Raw genomic sequence first — 17,583 nt, 5'->3', positions numbered from 1 at the left:
CCAGGGCTCTGGGAAATACCTTCGTTTGCACTAAGGAGGGAAGCTCTGTGAAAGTAGGGATAAAATTGTGTAAAAAAGAAAAAGACTTTAGTAAGAAGAAATAGTCTGGGATTTAAGGAAACGAGTGACAAATAGGACGTGTTTGTGTTTGTGTGCGTATGCGTGTGCATGTGTGGTCTCCACACCTCCCGCCCCTGGTTTATTGTCTGTGTTTCAGACAAAGACCAGTAGAAGAGGAAGTGGGTGCTGTTTGTGTCCTGCCCCAGGGTCTGGACTCTGTCCCCTTCTAGAACATTCTTCGTCTTCCTCCCCCTGCAGGCTCTCTTGCCTTCGCCAGCTTGTCAGGACACTGCCAGCTCCGGGCATGGGGCCGCGTCAGTCCCGACACGGTGGGAGAGCTGGAATCGGAGCACACGAGCTCGGGGACACCACAGGTCAGCTCAGCAGCCTGGGGAATGGAGACATAGCCGTGAGAGGCGCCAGGGTGGGACGGCCCCTAGGCTGTGGGGTCCTCAGGCCAGAGGCCCCCAGAACGTGCTCACAGCAGCCCAGCCTTGTCGGTGTCTGCAGTTAGTGTCCCAGCTCCTCTTGTCTGGTTCGAGCTTCCAGTAAACGCATGGCGTTTAATTAACTGCCCTCTTGAGGGCATGCACGATCGCTAATAAATTACTCCCTACGACCTGTAACTTTCTTCCCTTCTTTCCAGCCGCCCACCTTGAGCCCAGAGGAGAAGGAGCACGGAAGGGAGGTTACGGTCACCATGGCTGCAGTACAAGGAAAAGTGGAAAAGCTGTCTTGGACCTTCTTACCACCCACCTGGCCCTGATGCCAGTTCACAGACCTCATCCAAACAAGTAGCTGGGATTTGGGGACTTCTTATAACACCTGGTATGTGGGGACTTCTTATAACACCTGGTATGTGGGCAGTAGTGAGGCAGTCTGTCCCTTTCTGCAGGCTCTGTGCACTTGTTGGGGGCGGGGAGTCGTCTGAGGGTCTCTGAGGTCAGGGGGAGCATGCATAGAGACAGACATCAGCCAGCACCTCCGCTCTCCTACACAGGGAAGACAGCCATGCCATGGCTGTCAGCAGTGACATCAGAGTGTCCACGTGCCCTGGAATGTGTGTCCCAGCTGTGTACATCCTCCTGGTCCCTGTCGGCCATGGCTTGGTAGCTCAGAGTCCACAATGGGGGCCACAGCAGCTGTTCTGCTGGGGCTTGGAGGGAGTGGGCCCGGCTCGCACCCACCCCTTGAAGCCCCTCAACCCAGGACTGGCCTTTCTCAGTTTCCCGTTTCATCTCCAGACTCCTAGAGCTGGGCTCGGGTGCAGGATTTCCCAACCAGGGGCGGTTACCGGGCACTCGACCGATCTCCTGAAATACACTTTGAAGGGTTTTTGTTGTGTTTTGTTTTGTTTTCCCTACTTGCCACCCTTGAATGAAGCAGACTGTTTGCCTTCCTGCAGAAAGATTTGCCGTTACCCTGTGCACTTGCGAGAGGACCACGGCCCAGCGCACGGAGGTAGTGTCCATGGTTCTCATCACGGGTTTCTTCTTGTCTTAACTGCCCCCGAAACACGGCAGCTTTTGCCCCTTCTCTGTAACTAATCCCCACTGCAGTTCCCCGCCCCCTCGGACCAGCCCACCTCGACTGCTCAGACTGAAAGGAGCATTCATGCTTGGGCCATCTGCTTGTTTAAACTCACCCCGTGTGAGTCCATGTTAAATGCAACAGAATGGAGAAAAATGTAATTCTCTGTCGGCTTTTGATCAAAGAGAGGACTTTAAAAAAAATTCAAGATGGATTTCTGAAGGACAATGTTATACACATTCCTTGTGTTTCTGAGCTGCAGTGTTTAGTTGATTTGGGGGAAAAAAAATCTTTTTTTGATCCCGGGGAGAAAACACTCACACAAACACATCTTGGCACCACAAACATTGCAAGACAGGCCCTTTGCTTTACCGTCCCCGGCTGGAGGGTGGAAGGGTACTGCCTTCTCATTTATCAACAACACAGGGGAATTTGGAACACGACTCACTGCAACATGCAAACCCTCTCCCCCTTCTGTGGGAATTCAAGGCAAAGTCACTGCTGTCTGGGGCCAACTCAGGACCCAGGATGCTCTCCCCGTGCCCAGAAACACGTCCCGGCTCACCCCTCCATCCCCGTCGCCACCGACCATGAAGAGTACATTTCTCCCTCACTCCTTCAGCCTCGGAGCAAATGCAAATAAAAAGCGCTTAAAATGGTTAACATTTCCTGTCACTGAAGGCATTCATGAGGGGTGGGGGTCGCTGAGTTTTAAGTGTATTTTCATAGGAAAACTCATTTCAGATCTGCCGCAGGAACTCGGACAACTTGCACAGAGTCTCGGGGTCTGCAGTGAGCCCGAGCGCTGAGTCGGCCGGTGGTCCTCTCCCTTATGTGGGTGCAGGACAGCAAGTACCCAGGTCCACACTTAGGCCCACCTGGGGCCCGGCTGAGTCTCACAGAGGAAAATAAAATAGGCCCTTTCCCGCCGCCCTCCCGTTTACTCTTTTTCTAATCGTTTATTGGAGGAAAAATCCCCCAAATTTGGCAATTTATTTTGTTGTGTTTCCCCTATTGATTGTTTAGCTAGTGATTTTGCCAACTTCCTGGATGTTCATTTCTGGTTCTGCACAAAAGAGCCACATTTCCTTTTGGAACCGGGACCGGGAGACGGACGGCAGCAGGCACTGGAAATTGTGAGTACTCCCCGGTCTTCCTCCAGCGACGCTCTGACCCTGTCCGTCTGTCCGTCCTGCCTCCCGTGGCTTTCTCTACCACTTCACCTTCGGTGGGGCTCCTCCGTGAACCCCTCTGTTAGCCTGCAGCACCAGGCCGGCTTTTAGGAAAGGAGCCTCTAGATGTCTGTACAAACCTGGGACGGGCAGGGGAGGGGGAGTGAGCTCACCAACTGCATTGACTCCAGTTTTCATTTTAAGGCTCCGAAAGATGGCGAAAGTCAACAGAAGCAGACTGGTTTATTTCAGGGCGAACAGTGAGTCCCTCCTGAATTTACCTAATAAAATGAATTTTAAAATTTTCATTTTCTCATTCCATTCCAGCAGAAAATGAGTTTGCCTTTATAATGTCCAGATCTTTCGAACTCTACTGAGTGAGAAATTAAGTTACAAAATGTAAATACTTTGGTTATACCCACATACATATACGTGAAATGAATATATGTATGAAATGAAGTAATTCCTGAGTGTAATGCAATAGCAAGCCTGACTTTAGGCTCCTAGGACACTTAAAAAAATTTTATGATGTGTAATAAAGAAAAATAAGGTTCAGTAGAAATGTTTCTCTTTAAAAATGGGTGCATTGTGATACCTAACAAATGTAATGGTATTTTTCATTTAACATAAGTTGTTTATTTTTTAAAAATCTTCTGAACATCTTTGTCAAATGTTGGGAGGATTGTAAAAAAAAAATATTAACATTCTAGGCCACAATTGACTTCTTTCCATGAAACTATGCTAATGAGTGTAGGCAATTGTAAAACAATGCAGTTCTCTCCTGAAAGGAATATCCTGCCTTTAATTACCAAGAGAAAGCAATTAATGCTCAAATTTCAGGGCAAATCCAGTGATCTGTTAGGAGCAGGGAGAAGGAGACAAACAAGCTGGTTATTTGCGTAAGAAAATCCAGAAATTGACATCGTACAGATGTATGATCGGAACGTGATTGTATTTATAAGGAAAAGTTACATAAACTTCCAAAATGGTAGTTGTTTTGCTTAAGTGCCTGAGAAAAAGGATTCCAAATAATATTTGGGTTATCCCAGTTTTGTGCTCTTGTGTTGGCGAAGCCTCGTCACGTTAAAGAACCCCTGGGGGGGGGTGTGAGTGTGTGCGTCTGTCTCCCCTTTGCCCCCAGCCTGGGGAAGTGTGGGGAGGAAAAGGTGGGTGCTGACCGCTGGGAAAATAAACCTTCACCCTAGAAATTCATAACTAAAAGTCTTAGAAGTTAAAGATAGCAATGCCCTCACTTTTTTCACCTCCTCAATTTCGGGGGTCCCAGGGTACGGCGATGGGCTAGAGCATTTTGGAAATTGCTGCACACCAGAGGTGTGCCAAAAGACTGTGGCCACTTTCCTGCACGTCTGCCTAGAGTGTCCCTTCCTCGTTCTCCTGGCCGTAAAGCTATGGCGATTTATTCAACATATTTTGCAAGCATTCTAATTGGATTGCTGGAGCAGAAAGCTTGGCCTTCTTACGCAGGCTCCCCTACTGCCCGGCAGATGGCGATGTTACTTCTGGAGTGGCCCCTGGAGGTGGGGGTGGGGATGACGCTGAGATTCTGCCCGAAATCCGAAATTGGTCAGGTCTCGGGTCAGGTCTCTCTTCATCCCTCCCGGAGCGCGCCCAGTCAGCGATAAGCGTAAGAAGTAGAAAGTTTTTGAGGCCTCCCTTGAAACATGCCAAGCTGTGAAAGAGTGAAGTATTTAAACCAAATGTTAATTAGCAAAAGCATCGCCCTCCTGAAATGGTCTGAGACGGCGCCCAGCGAGCGTTCAAAGAAGTATTTCCCGGAAACGTTCAAGATAGAAATGAAAGAAGGTCAGCAGCTATTTCAAGATCTAATTGTTACCTGTTCATGTTTGAGAGGGAAACACCGACACCCTTATGATACTCCTGTAATAACCACGACGAGGGTACATGCGAGAGCGTGGTGAGGAAGCTCACATGCATCCACACGGACCTGGGAAGTCACGCATGTACAGTGAGCGATACATCTGAGTCTCACCTTCTCAAAAAAGGCTTTTCCGTTTGATGTGAGGAATGCATGTGGGGATATCCACCTGGACCCTGTGTTTCATTCTATCAGCACCTGCTGAAATGCTGCTCCCAGACTCTTAGAGCTTCCCAACCTTCCTCTTCCACGGGTGCTCTCAAGGGGACTGTCTCCTGCTCTGCCACTGAGGAAAGTTCCCACTTTATTTCAAGAACAAACAGACATTCTTCTGTCCCCATCTCTTGCTAGAGAGAATCCCCAAACCTGATGAGCACCTTTTTCAACCTATGTCATGTTAAAATTAAATTGAAGACAACTGTGGATGATTTCAATGTTTTGGTTCTTCATGGGACAGACAAAATAATTCCCTAATTTGTTTTATGTAATAATTTGCCACATTGTTTAATTTGAAAAGAAACAGCACGCACATTGACGCTACTTGAAACCAACAAGAAGGCTTATCTTTTGTCCCTAAAAATGATGGTATCATTTGTGTTTGAAAAATAAAAAGATGGTGAGGGAATTCACTTGACTCCAAATGTGAAACGCCGTTTAAGGACATAGAAACACATCCATGTAGCACAGTGTAATACCTTCATCATGTCTGGCAGTGATTAATCACGTCCCGTTCTTTAAAAATTTAATCAAATGGCGTGCTGGCTTTTTAACATGTACGTATTTACAAACTGTGCAAGTCACCACCGCTCGTAAGTCTCTGTATTAATGCGATGGTTGTGCAAGAAACCCAGCTGTTTAAATAAATTCTGTTCTGCTTTAAAGATTTTGCCCTTTGGGGAGAAAGTCATTTAAGTATTGAGTGGCACTGACCAGCGAACAATAGTTAAAATGAAAATAAATCTTCCTGAAACTTAGTTCTGATTTTCTTGAGCAAGATACTAACCCATAAAAAATAAACATTGTTTATTGAGCCACATTTGTATCAAGTGAACCTTTGTAAATTGATATGGAGAAAATAGGAACTTGTATACCCCAAATACTTTGGTCTGCTAGCAGAACAGAGAGAGCTATTTGATATATGGACACTGAAGAAAATAAAATTAGTGATTCTGGAGAGAGAGCCGTTCAGATTTGTGCAGACCCAGGGAGGTGATCATATTAGAATTAACATGAAAAATTTTGTGTCCTTTGGCACCTTGGCTTAAGGGATAATTTAATGACACCAGCTACTAATGTTGACTTACATTTCTGCTCCGGCCAACCTCCTTACGATCTTGTTTATTTCCAGAAATCACATTTGTGACAGCTCCACTAGGCCGTTCAACAGTGAACGTTTTCTCATTTAGCTGAAAATATTTCAGGTTTCAACCCAGCAAGGAAAATCACTTTCAGACTTCATGTATATGAATAAACTTGTTTGGGGCAAGATTTTTTTTTTTAATTTTAGAAAATGAATTCAACCAGACAAATTGAACAATTTCAGCTTAAAATATTTTTATGTTTCAATTTGCCAACCAGGCTGATAGGACCTCAGTTGATACAAAGATTATTGCTGCTTCTTTTCTGGGCTGTTATTTTTATTTTATTTTTTATTTTTAAAATACTTTTTAATACTTTATTCTTTACTGTTTTATTTTGGTGGAAGGCTAGAAAGTGGACAGGGTGCTATCTTTCACGTGGGCTTCCAGAAACACTGAGGGCTGTGTTGCCAGCAAGCGCGTCAGGCAGCTCGGAGTGATGGCGTGCTGTTGCAGGGACTGAGTCCCGAATTTGTAAACTTTCCACTTTTTGTTTTTTGAAAAAGTCACGTTTGATCTCTGCCAGCAGAGGTGGGGAGGCATAGTTACTTCCCTCCTAACAGCTGAATGCAATCAGAGCTCTTATTTTGTGTTGTGTTTTAGTTAAAAGGTAAAAGAAAAGAGAAAAATATACCCAAACAAACCAGAAGACCCACTTAGCATCCAGTGTTCAACCTTCAGTGGAGAGAGCCGTCAGTGGGGGAGCAAAGCCCACGGGACACAATGTGTTTACCTCCTCGTCTGTCCCGGGGAATTCTCTCAGAAGGAGATGGGGAATCATGGGGATTCCATCCAGCGTCCAGCTAACGTGTTTAAGCTGCATGTCAGGAGCAAGAAGCCTGGGGTTCTTTGTGCAGACACGTGCCAGAAACTCAGATCCCTGCCTGCCTCTCAGAAATGCTCTTGCCCCACGTCTCTGCGTGGTTTGGACCAACGAGACTCGGAGGCCGTTATTTCCCAGTGGCCTTGCCGTTGCTGCCTCTGAACAGGAGGTGTCCAGCAGGAGCTGTGCCAGGGCCCCGACATTCCATGCTGACCCTCTCCCGGAGAGGGTCTGGGCATGCAGGTGTCCCTCCGGGCTGTGGCCAGGCTTGCTGGTGACGGGAATGGAGCACATTCCCAGCTGGAGCAGTTGCTTGTCCACGGAGCAGGAGGTCTCCGGAGCGCCCAGCCCCGTGGCACAAGCAGATGCAGCCACAGACCCAGCCTGGACAGAGGCTTGGACAACAGCACTGCCCTCCCTGACGACCCCAGCACCCCACCTTCTTGGAGCCCTAACACTGGACACTCGGACATTTAACAAACTCCTGTTTTTCGGTTTGCCAGTTGACTGTCTCCCCTGCCTAGAATCTAAGCACTGGGATTGTTGCAGGCTTGCAACAAGGGTGGGTGTTAATCCAGAGTTGGCCACGGGCCAGGCACTGCCTGGGATGACAGCTGCTGTCTCCCAGCAGGTGGACGGCGTGGGGAACGCCATTGTCCCCACTTGACAGTTGAGGAAACTGGGTCCTGGGAGGTTGAGTGGGATTCTGCAGGTGGCACAGCTGCTGTGCAGGGGTGGGGAGAACTGTGGATACGAATCCAGGCCAATGGAGCACAGACCCCACGTCCTTAACTAGGGTCTCTGAGCACTCTGCTAAGCCAGTTATTTGCTGAGCGACTGCGTGAGCAGGAGGGTTCGGGAGGAGGGGAGGTGTGATGCCTGGAGCAGAAGTGTTAGAGCTGCAGACGGGCTCACATGGGGCTCTGCCCTCACTCATTGCTGATCTTGGTGAACTCCTTAACCTTTCTGAGCCTTGGTTTCCTCCTATGTAAGATGGAGCAATCTTCCTTTTTCAGGTTGTGAGGATTTGAGACAGTGAATGCAAAATCTGGGCCTGTAGAGCATGCTGGATAAAGGATCACATCACAACTGCCTCTGGGCGAGTCCCTGGAGCCCTGAAATAAATGGGCAGAGGGGCTGCCTGCATCACATCTATACCAGCTGGGCACCCTGGGTAAGTCTCTTGAACTTGCTGGCTCTTGGTTTTCTCTGCTGTTCCTGCCGCAGAGGCTCATAGAAGGAGGGAGAGCCGGGCCCATGGTCTTCGTGAAGGCGTTAGCACATCCTTGCGGTGCTCCCATGCTAGCGCCTTGCCATGGGAAGCGTGACCCATAGACCAACAGTATCGGCAGCACCTGGGAGTCCGTTAGAAATGCAGAGGTCCAGGCCCCACCTAGACCTCCCAAATCAGAGCCAGGGTTTGTGTGCACGTCCTGGCCGCTGGAGGGGCGCTGCCCCGGAACACACGGGAGACAGAGGCTACCTATACCAGGGACAGGCAGATCCTGGCTCTCCGGGAGCCCTCTGCCCTCACGTCCCTCCCTTGTCCCTTCCTTGCCCGCCCTGTGCTTCTGGGGCTGAGAGGCTGCCCTGAACAGACTCCTGCATCCCTGCTTTTGGCTGGTCTGACACTGTGCTGCACAGGGGGTGGGGGGGAGGAGCCTCAGTGGATTTGGTGGTGGTGCTGCTTACATGGACAGGCTCTAGCCACCCCTGGCTCCTCACATCCTCCCGCCCAGGGGTGCCAGCAGCTTCCTGTGCCTTCTCATTCCCTGGTTCCACTCGTAGGCTTCTGAGCCTTTCCATCTCCACGGCAATGTTCTAGGTATTGAATTTGCTCTGTTTTAAGTACTCAGAGAAGTTTTTGTTTTTCTCAGTCGGACCTAGTGACCCACCCAGGTGTAAGTCCCAAGGGGTAGGGGTCTCAAAGTCAGAAGTTTGGTCACGGATTGCAGCTCTCGCACTGACGCGTGCTGTGGCCCCAGACAAGTCACCCTTCCTACACCGGAGGAGGCACCGGCTCAGCGAGGCCCCCTTCTCTCCTGCTGCAGCAGCCCCTCTGCCCTAGCCCCGGCCTTCCTCACCTGCAGCAGGGGGAACACATACATGGTCGGAGGCCTTCACCCTTCCCTGGGTCCAGGCCCCAGGCTGAGGATTTGTAGCTCCTTCTTTCAGAAGATCTTTCACAAGATTTCCTTGTCCTCGGGTCTGGGTTTTGCCATCTGACTTGCTTTGGTCAGTGAGATGTTAGCAAACATCATGCAGGCAGAAGCTTGGAGAAACATTGATGTGTTTCCAGCAGTGCTCCCGTGCCTCTGCTGCCTGTGCGAAGTGCCCGTGCCGGCCTGAGGAAGGACAAGGGACACGCAGAGCCTGGTGCCCCATTCAGTGCCGTGGAACTCTGGACACGTAAGTCAGCCTAACCGATGTCAGCAGGGCCGCCCCGCTGGCCGCCCAGACGTCACACGAGCTTGCCTGTGGTGAAAGCTGGCCGTGACATAGTTGCCAGGGTGACGAGCCGCTCTCGTGGTCTAAGGTGGCCCTTGAGAATGAGGTTGTGAGGCCAGCAGCACGAGGCTGGGATTCTAGCTCAGCTGTTTCTGAATGGCTGCCCTGGGGAAAGTCAGTTCGTTTCTCTGGGCCTCAGTTTTGTCTTCTGTAGAGTGGGGATAACAGTAGGACCCACCTCATGTGCGGCTTGAGGTGATACACGTCAGGCGAATGGAACACAGTCAGCAGCCAGTAACTGTGTCGTTATTGTGAAGGGGATTAACAACAATATTGTGTCATAAAAACCGACGGCCACAGTCCAGCCTTTGCTCTCGTCTCTCTGCTCCCTGACACATGCCCTCGAGGCTCACAGCTTGCCGCTCCTCGAGGCTCCATGCCGTTTTGTGCCTCAGTGCCTTTGCATATGCTGTTCCTGCCCCTGGAGTGCCGTTCCTCTCTCCACCGAGCGAGTCCCCTCCTTTCTTCGAGACCCCACTTAAGTGCAGTGAAGAATTCAGGGTAACTATCTGAATATTTCCCTTCTTCCCCCCACCCTTTTTGGGCTGTTATATGCAAGAACATATTCTCCCTTCAGCTCTGGGGTCACCTTGGATTAGCCATCTCTCCCATGTGGCAGATGGACCACATCAGAGACTGTCACCGTCGCATTCGCCCCGAGGTACAAGATGTCAGGACATGACATTGGGATAGAAAACAAGGTCCACGTGGCAAGACAAAGCCCTGCCATGCCAGTTCTCCAAACCCAAGCTACCGCACCCCCTCCCTCGTTCAGTGGGCAGGCGTTCACGAGCTCACGTGTGCGGCACATGTGGGCGGCTCTGGTTTACAGCTGGGGACCCATGTGAGGTCATTTCTGTCGTGGTCCATCGGGAGGGCAGACACGCACGTGGACAACCACAGGCTTTGATGGGGCAGCGGGTGTCCGAACAGAGATGGGAGAGGTCAGCCTGGTGTGGGGGCTGAGGAACCCAGGCCTGGGTGATGGAGCCGGTGAGGGGCGCAGAGCCTCCTCGTGGGCCCCTGCGGGCAGTGGGCTGTGAGGGTAGGTGCGGTCTGAGACCTGGGCCCAGCTCAGAGCATGGACGTCAGGGCGGGTGACTGCTTTAGCTTCCGCGCCACTGTCCCACAACCAGCTGGCGGGTCTGGCCACCCCACTTCACAGACGCAGGCTCCCTGGCCCCCCTGAGAGGGGATCTCCCTCAATCACAAGCCGGGAGGAAACAGCAAATCAGGGTGTGTCAATCACATGTATGTCTTGGGAAACTGGTTTCACCAAGGAAACAAATAAATAAAATAAAACAGACAAATAAATAAAACGTTTATTCTAGTGAGTAGAGACAGCCCACCTTTCTGCTCCCCAAGGAAGACCAAGAACATGCTGAATGGATGGCATCACCGTCAATCCTCCCATGGGCGAGGGGGGGGGGCAGGGCCTGGCCTGGGTGGGAGTGGTTTCCATAGAGACTGCCTGTCTACCGCCAGTGTCCCCTCCTGGAAGATGGCATGAGGGGCAGCTCCTCACATTCAGATGGTGCACTGGTCGGGACCGCGGTGGTTGGCAGTGACAAGGCGGGTTGTCTGAGGCCTGGGGGGCTGGAGGTGGGCAGTCTGGCCAGGGCCCCGGCTCCCCCCATCTTTTGGACTCAGTGCCTGTGGGCTCTCAGGCATGAGGTGCACACCGCACCTGTGAGGCTCAGCCCCGGGCCAGGGAGAGGCGCGCCGTCCTGTCATTCTGGAAGGGCCGTCTTCAGCAGCTCACCTCCGTCGCCCTGGCTGCCACTGAGTCACCTGACCACTCTCCACTGCAAAGGAGTCTGGGAAACTGCATATTTTTAGTCAGGTCCACTGCCAAGCCAAATAAAACCCAAATCCTGTCAACAAGGAGGAATGGGTGGGGAGCAGATGTGGTCAGGCAGCCAGCAGAGGGCTGAGCGTTGACGCTGTCTTGGTTTGAAGGTGAGGGAGACATTTTTCTTTGCAAATACTCTTTTGATGAGATGTTTATCTCTTACTGTTCTGAAGATTTCACCCACAGCCTCATTACAAACAAAATGAATTAATATGTTGCTACCAGTTGGGAGCATAAGGGATGGGGCTTTGGCCAAGACTTCCCCTACTGTAGGCGCCTTCTTTCTTGTTTCATGGAGAAGGACGTGGGAGTCCACCAGTAGTCGGTGTCAGTGGGGTTCAAATGGCAAACCCCTGGTAGCCCCATGGTCCTGGCCACGGCCGGTGAGGGTGCTCGTGGGGCCTGTGGAGAGTCCGGGCCCTGTGGGAATGGGGGTGGGGCTGCGCTGGGGAGGAGAGCCCCCCTTCTTGACCACATGCCGGGGGGCACCACGGCCTCCCTCGTCCTTCTGTGGCCCCCGCACCGCCTCAGGCTCCTGGGAGAGCAGAGTGTTTCTGCCAGTGGGCTCTCCAAGCATGGAGCCTGGCCCTGGGAGCAAACTCGTTCTGCTTCTGGCTGAGAGCCTCCCCTGACCTGGCTGCGCACTGCGGGGCCGGGCATCCTGGGGACCAACTAAGGAAGTCCACTTCGCCTGTGTTCGTGCTCCGCGATGCTGGGCAGGGCGCCGCTTCCCCAGCTGGGGCGTCCTCCCCTCAAGAGCAGGCAGCGTGGGCCCTGCCAGGGCTGCTGAGGGGACACGAGCAGGGTGGCACATGGGGCCTCTTGTGGGGCCTGGTGCCTGGAAGGAGCCCAGGAGTCGTGGTTGCCCTAGCCCCTCGACACGGGTACCAGCCCTTGGGTGCCAGTGAGAGATGGGCCCATTTCTCAGCCTCAGATTCCTGGCCTGTACTGCAGGAACATTGTCCAGGTTTCCCTGACAGGTTTGCTGTGAGTTTTAGAAAGACATTTCAATAGTTAAGGTTTGCAGAGCACAGATCGTCGGCCAGGCCCTGCACTAAGTGTTTCACGGGACCGGCTCTCTGGTGCACGGCTGGGTGTTAGCGCACACTCAGGGCAGCGAGGATCACATGTGTGCCCAGCTTGTCAAGCCTGTCCTGCAGCAGGTGACCCTCTCCTGAGCCCGGTTCTCCCTCCCAGCACAGAGCAGGATGTCCCTGACGAAGGTCCTGTGTCTTCCCTCACGCTCCGCGAATCCCCAGAGGCAGCCCTGCTCCTTACCGTGGCCATTGCTGGAAACCCCACTGTAGGTCAGGCGGTAAAGGAGATCAGGAAAACGCAATGCAGAAATTATGTTTCGCTGAAGTCGTGGTCCCCAAACAGGGCTGTCCGACAGCGGGATCCTGTCAGGGAGAAACAGCCTGCCCTAAAAGCAAAACAAGGAAGCCAGCCTCACCTTAAATTGGAGAATCCTTTTACCCAGGCCTGTCAAGTGGGCAATTCTGGACATGTCTGCTGTCCCAGGGACCCTCTTCCATGACACCTCAACAAGTTAACTCTTCCGTGTACGGCCATTAGGATTCGTGTCTTCGGTCCACTCTAGGATTCGGTAAACATTTAATTAACAACCCGTCTCTCTCTCTGTAGAGTGTTGAAGGGCTTTAGGGCATTCTGTGGAGGAGAAAGTCTTCTCGAGAGACTTGCTCACTGAGGTCTGCTCTTACTGCACCTTCCTTTCTGGGAAGAGGCCCCAGAGCTACCCAAAATTCATCTTCAGACTGGGAGTGCTGTCACAGGCGGTCAGTCCCCAGTGTGAGCTGGCGATGCTCTTCCTCTCTTGCAAGAATTCTGAGATGCAGACATCCATGGCCAATGCAGGTGCCAGTCAGGAAGGTGTTCAGCTTCGAGTCACAAGTAGTCCAACCTGCAGTGGCTGAAACGGGCACAGGGTCCCTTTTGTCATGTGATGAGGCAGACACTCCGTGTCCAGAGAAACAGCTGCTGACATCTGCATTTGCTCGACCGCACAAGCCAGCATCCCAGGCAGCTTGCATCTGTGCCCTGTCGCTGCTGTAACAAATGGCCACCAACTTGCTGGCTTGAAACAAGATGCATTTATAATCTTCAGTCTGCCTGCTGACATGGTCTCACTGGGCTGAATCCCACCAGCTGAATCAGCAGGGCTGGTTTCTTCCGGAATCTCTAGGCGTGAATCATTGCCTTTCCCAGCTTCTAGAGATGCCTGTGTCTCTCAAAGTGGGCCCCTCCATGTCCTCACCCAAGCTGGCAGTGTGGTGTCTTTCTGCCCTCCTAATCACATCTGTCCCTCCACTGTCCTCTTCTGCCTGCCTCTTCCTTGTAAGGACACCCGTGGTTACACTGGCCACTCAGTAATGCAGAGTCTTCTCCCCATGTTGATTAGCAACCCTCATTCCATCTGCAGCCCTGCTTCCCCCTGGCCCTATAAGCTAACATTTTCACAGGTGCTTGGGATTGGGATGTGGATGGTTCGGGGGTGGGGAGGGTCGTCATTCTGTCTGCTACATTGCCATTATCTGTCCTGTTACGGTCTCAGGATAGCTGCTGCATCACCGGCCATCATGTCCGCATTCGAAGGAGGCAGGGAGGGTCCGTGTCTTTTAATCAGAAGAGCACAGAGGGTTTCCCAGAAGCATCCCTAAAGATTCTGTTTACGGGTGGCCAGGGAGAAGGTGGGTGTGAAGACCCCAGCAAGCGTGTCCCTCTGCGGTGTTTGTTACGGCCTCCCTTCCAGGTTCCCGAATGCACGGCAGTGGGTCGTCGTGGACCTGGGCCCAGGTCGCAGGAAGTGGTGGCTTCCCGAACACGTCTGCAAAGCTGTCCATGGAGTGTGGCTGACACGGCGGTTCTGGAAGCGAACTTGAGGCTCTGCTCCTGGGATAGCGGGGCAGGTTCCGAGCTTCAGAATGGGTTGTCCTGGCTCCTAGCACCTTCTTGACATGAGAACGAGAGAGAATGTGTGACAGGCTCCAGGGGGGTGGTGGAGGTAGCACGGCTGCTGCCCAGGCAGGAGTGGGACCCTGAGCGAAGAGTGACCGTGGGCAGGTCTCAGGCGCAGGTACTATTTTGGCATCAATATGGCAGAGGAAGGGGTGTGGCTCCCCCACCAGGGACTTCCATTTTACGGACCATTCGGTCCTACCTCACATTGAACCCAATTAGAGATTGTGTATTCTACCTGGAAAACGGACGCTCGGTTCTGTGTTCCCAGGTGGGTTCTGGGACACTTCATTGTTGATTTCTCCCCCAAAGCACACTGGCTCTGCCTGAACTCATTCAGCTAACCTAGAGGTAAGGAAATAGACCTCATGGGCGGTGTGGGTCCCGGTAGAGGCAGGAACTACTGAGGACTCACTGGATACCCCCATCCCAGTGCCCATGCGCACAAACAGCCTGGCGTTCCTCCAGCCCACTGGACACCACACGCTCAAAACCATCTAACCATCTGGGAAAGAAAACGAGTCTGTTCAATGTACACTTTTGAACCCTCTTTGGCTGGCTGCTGTGCCGGCATTCTGTGGGGGCCACAGATAGAGACAAGGTGAGAACCTGCCCTCTGGGGGGCAGGGGGACACACACAGCTCCCAGGTGTTGGTGTCTGCCCTATGCGGGCAGTAGACCCCCGATGGCTGCTGGGTGACCTTGGGCAGGTGACCTAACCTCTCGGAATCTCCAATACTTGGCCTGTGAAGGCCACAGGGAGGATCACTCAATGGAAGGGGCGTGGCAGGGTCCACGTGAGGCGCCCCGAGTGCTCGCTTTTGGACGCACACAAGCAGCTCAGATACTAGCATCTGGGTAAACCTGGGCCAGTGATGCGGCCCCACAGAACAAGGGTGGAACTCAAGTCCACTGGGTCAGGCTCTTCGCTCGCACTCTCAGAACGAGCCTCAAGCGATGTTGTTGAGGGCGGCCTCGGGCTCCGTGGTTAACTCCCCCTGCTCCATCCCACGTCCTCTCAGTGTCATGTGTCTATCTCCTGATGGAAGCCACGGAAGGGGGCTGTGAGGCGTGGGCGCCGGGGGCTGGCTGGGAGGGCTGACCCGATAGTGCGGCAAGGGCTGCGTCTGCTGGGACCCTCCACACCCACCAGCTGTTACTCTGCACACGAGATCACAGCAAGCCCCAGGAGAACACCGAGAGGTAGTGCCTACCCACAGCCCTGGTTTGCAGGTGGGGAAACTGAGGCATAGAGCGGCAAAGCCACTGGCCCAGTCCCCACAGCCAGCGTGGGGAAGGGGTGGTATTGGAAAGTCAGCCTGAGGCCTGATGTCGGGAGGAGTGAAATCTGTGACCGGGTCCCAGCATCCTGACCCGACCTGTGACCCCTCCCCCCAGGTCCTGTCCCAAATCTTGGAAGGGAGGGTGAAGGGCATGGGGCAACTTCCCTGCAGGGAGGTGCTTTGGGGCACCTCTGTCATGTTCCCCCAAGCTCCCCCCAGCTCTCAGTCCCCCGGGGGAGGCGAGAACCTGGGAATTCTCTTATCTCTGCCTAGCAGGATGCGTCCTGTGTTGTGTCCCCACCAAGGTTTCCAAGCCCCGTGATGAGCTTGCAGATTTCTGCGGGCGATTGCTCAGCTGCCCTCCGGCCCAGCTTGGGGGGGAGGTGTGTTTTGTTGGCCAGGCTCCTTGCACCGTGGCGGGGCTCCCCGTGTCCCTGGCCTTTTCAGCTGCTCCCGGCCCTCGGATCCTCGGCAGGCCTGTCCCAGCGGACAGCGGTGTGAAATGCAGGGGTGAATTCCTGCCCTCTGCGTTTCCGCCCATTCTTTGTGTAGAGGCCACCACGGGTTCCCTGCCAGGGAGGGGGCCGCGGGGGACGCAGTGCCCCTTGTGGCCCTCGGGGGCGCTGTGCAGGTGGGCGAGGGCAGGACAGGCCTGCCTGCCTGGCGTGGGCTGGGTTTCCGTCCCCCCTTCCCCATCAGTGGCACTTGCGAGAGGCGCTGTTACCAAGCTGGGATGGATGGACACAGGTCATCATCAGTCGAGTTCTGCGCTGCAGTGTGGGCGGTGGGTCTGAGGCCCACCTCCCATGACGGCTGTTTCAGAATGCAGATTCTCAGGCCCGGGGTTCAGAGTCAGCCTGGTGGGGTCTGGGGTGGCAGAGCTCACGCCAGACCCCAGGTCGTTTTGCGGGGCAGGCACATTGGGGAGTGCAGGTTGGCAGCTCGGTCGGCTCTGCAGTCTGGCTGCGTGTTAGTTCACTGCCGCCTCCTGGTCTGTCCTTGTCCTGGAGCATCTAGGACCCTCCATCTTTTCCACTACAACTGGGGTTGTTGGGAGGAAAGATTCGCTCTTAATTAATTCTTAATTCTTATTGACCATGACATTCAGAGACATGACCTTCTGTCATTTTCTGGTCATCAAAAGCACCAGACGGCCCACACTGAGCTCAGACGCTTGGAGTCAGAAGGAGAGACCTTGAGTGTTCCGAGCACCCTCTGAGGCCCCACTTTAGGCCCACGCTATCTGCACTGGAAATTCCCAAATGATGACAGATAATACCAGGCACTCAACCTCTTTGCTGTCCCCTGGGGTCCAGGGACCCTGGATTGGGAACCACCGAGTGGTCCTGTGATTCTCAGAACTGAGGGCATTGGGACCAGAGAGGGACTGACTCTTCTCAGGACACCACAAGGTAAGGAAGGGGAGTGGGACAGACACCCATGTTTCCCACAAGATGCTGCGGGACAGCGAGACCTCTCAGAGGTGCGCCTGCCAGATGGGACCAGTGAGCTCCCTTCTGGAAATGTCCACTGAGGTAGCATCAGGCTGGGCTGCAGGGAGAGGGCACACCAGGCCCGGGACACCTGTCACGCTGCAGGTCCCTCCTGGGCGTCATAGCTCCCACTTCCCCTCCTTGGAGGGGTCAGGTGCTTGGTGCCCCGAGGCTGACATGCACTATTGGAGGGCCAGCTGGTGGTGGAGGTGGTGCGGGTGGGCTCTGTTTCTCGGCTGAGCAAGCTGGAGGGGCGGGGGGTGGGGGAACGGCTCATGGCACCAGGCCACCCGCTGATGAGGGTGGGGGCTAGCTTTGACTTTGGGCTGCGGACAGATCCTCAGCACCGTCACGTCGGCAGAGAGGAGGCGTGACGGGCAGCCTGCTCCTCTGGCAGGCATTGGCAGGTTCTTGGGCAGAAGGGGCTCAGACAGACCTGCTCCCCCGTTTGTCAGCTCCTGCTGTCCTTGAGAGTTGGTGTGGAGGGGAGCCTGGCAGTATTCTCAGAGGTTTGGGGTCCTTGTCTTCTGTGAACTTCTACTCTGGCAGGGAATCCCCAAATACTTTCTGATTCTGGGTTGCTGCTGACCCAAATCAGGGAGCTGTAAGCTAGGAGTGGGTGTTATGCTTG

At 53.4% G+C, this 17,583-nt stretch overlaps 1 long non-coding RNA gene across 3 annotated transcripts in view; it reads left to right on the top strand.

The window, feature by feature from the left end:
- Positions 1 to 17,583, top strand: part of LOC105239251 — a 328,945-nt gene that overhangs the window by 128,458 nt on the left and 182,904 nt on the right. For 2 of the 3 annotated variants that reach the window (XR_002143500.2, XR_002143498.2), the window contains 6 exons: positions 319 to 434; positions 707 to 888; positions 1,466 to 1,521; positions 2,617 to 2,726; positions 7,857 to 8,014; positions 9,140 to 17,141. This is a non-coding gene — a long non-coding RNA (uncharacterized LOC105239251). Of the gene's footprint in view, positions 1 to 318; positions 435 to 706; positions 889 to 1,465; positions 1,522 to 2,616; positions 2,727 to 7,856; positions 8,015 to 9,139; positions 17,142 to 17,583 lie in introns of those variants that run through there. The other variant, XR_002143499.2, reaches the window with a different exon arrangement.

Source organism: Ailuropoda melanoleuca, chromosome 12, assembly GCF_002007445.2.
Source record: "Ailuropoda melanoleuca isolate Jingjing chromosome 12, ASM200744v2, whole genome shotgun sequence".
NCBI classification, from domain to species: domain Eukaryota; kingdom Metazoa; phylum Chordata; class Mammalia; order Carnivora; family Ursidae; genus Ailuropoda; species Ailuropoda melanoleuca.
This window is presented reverse-complemented; position numbering and strand designations above follow the sequence as displayed.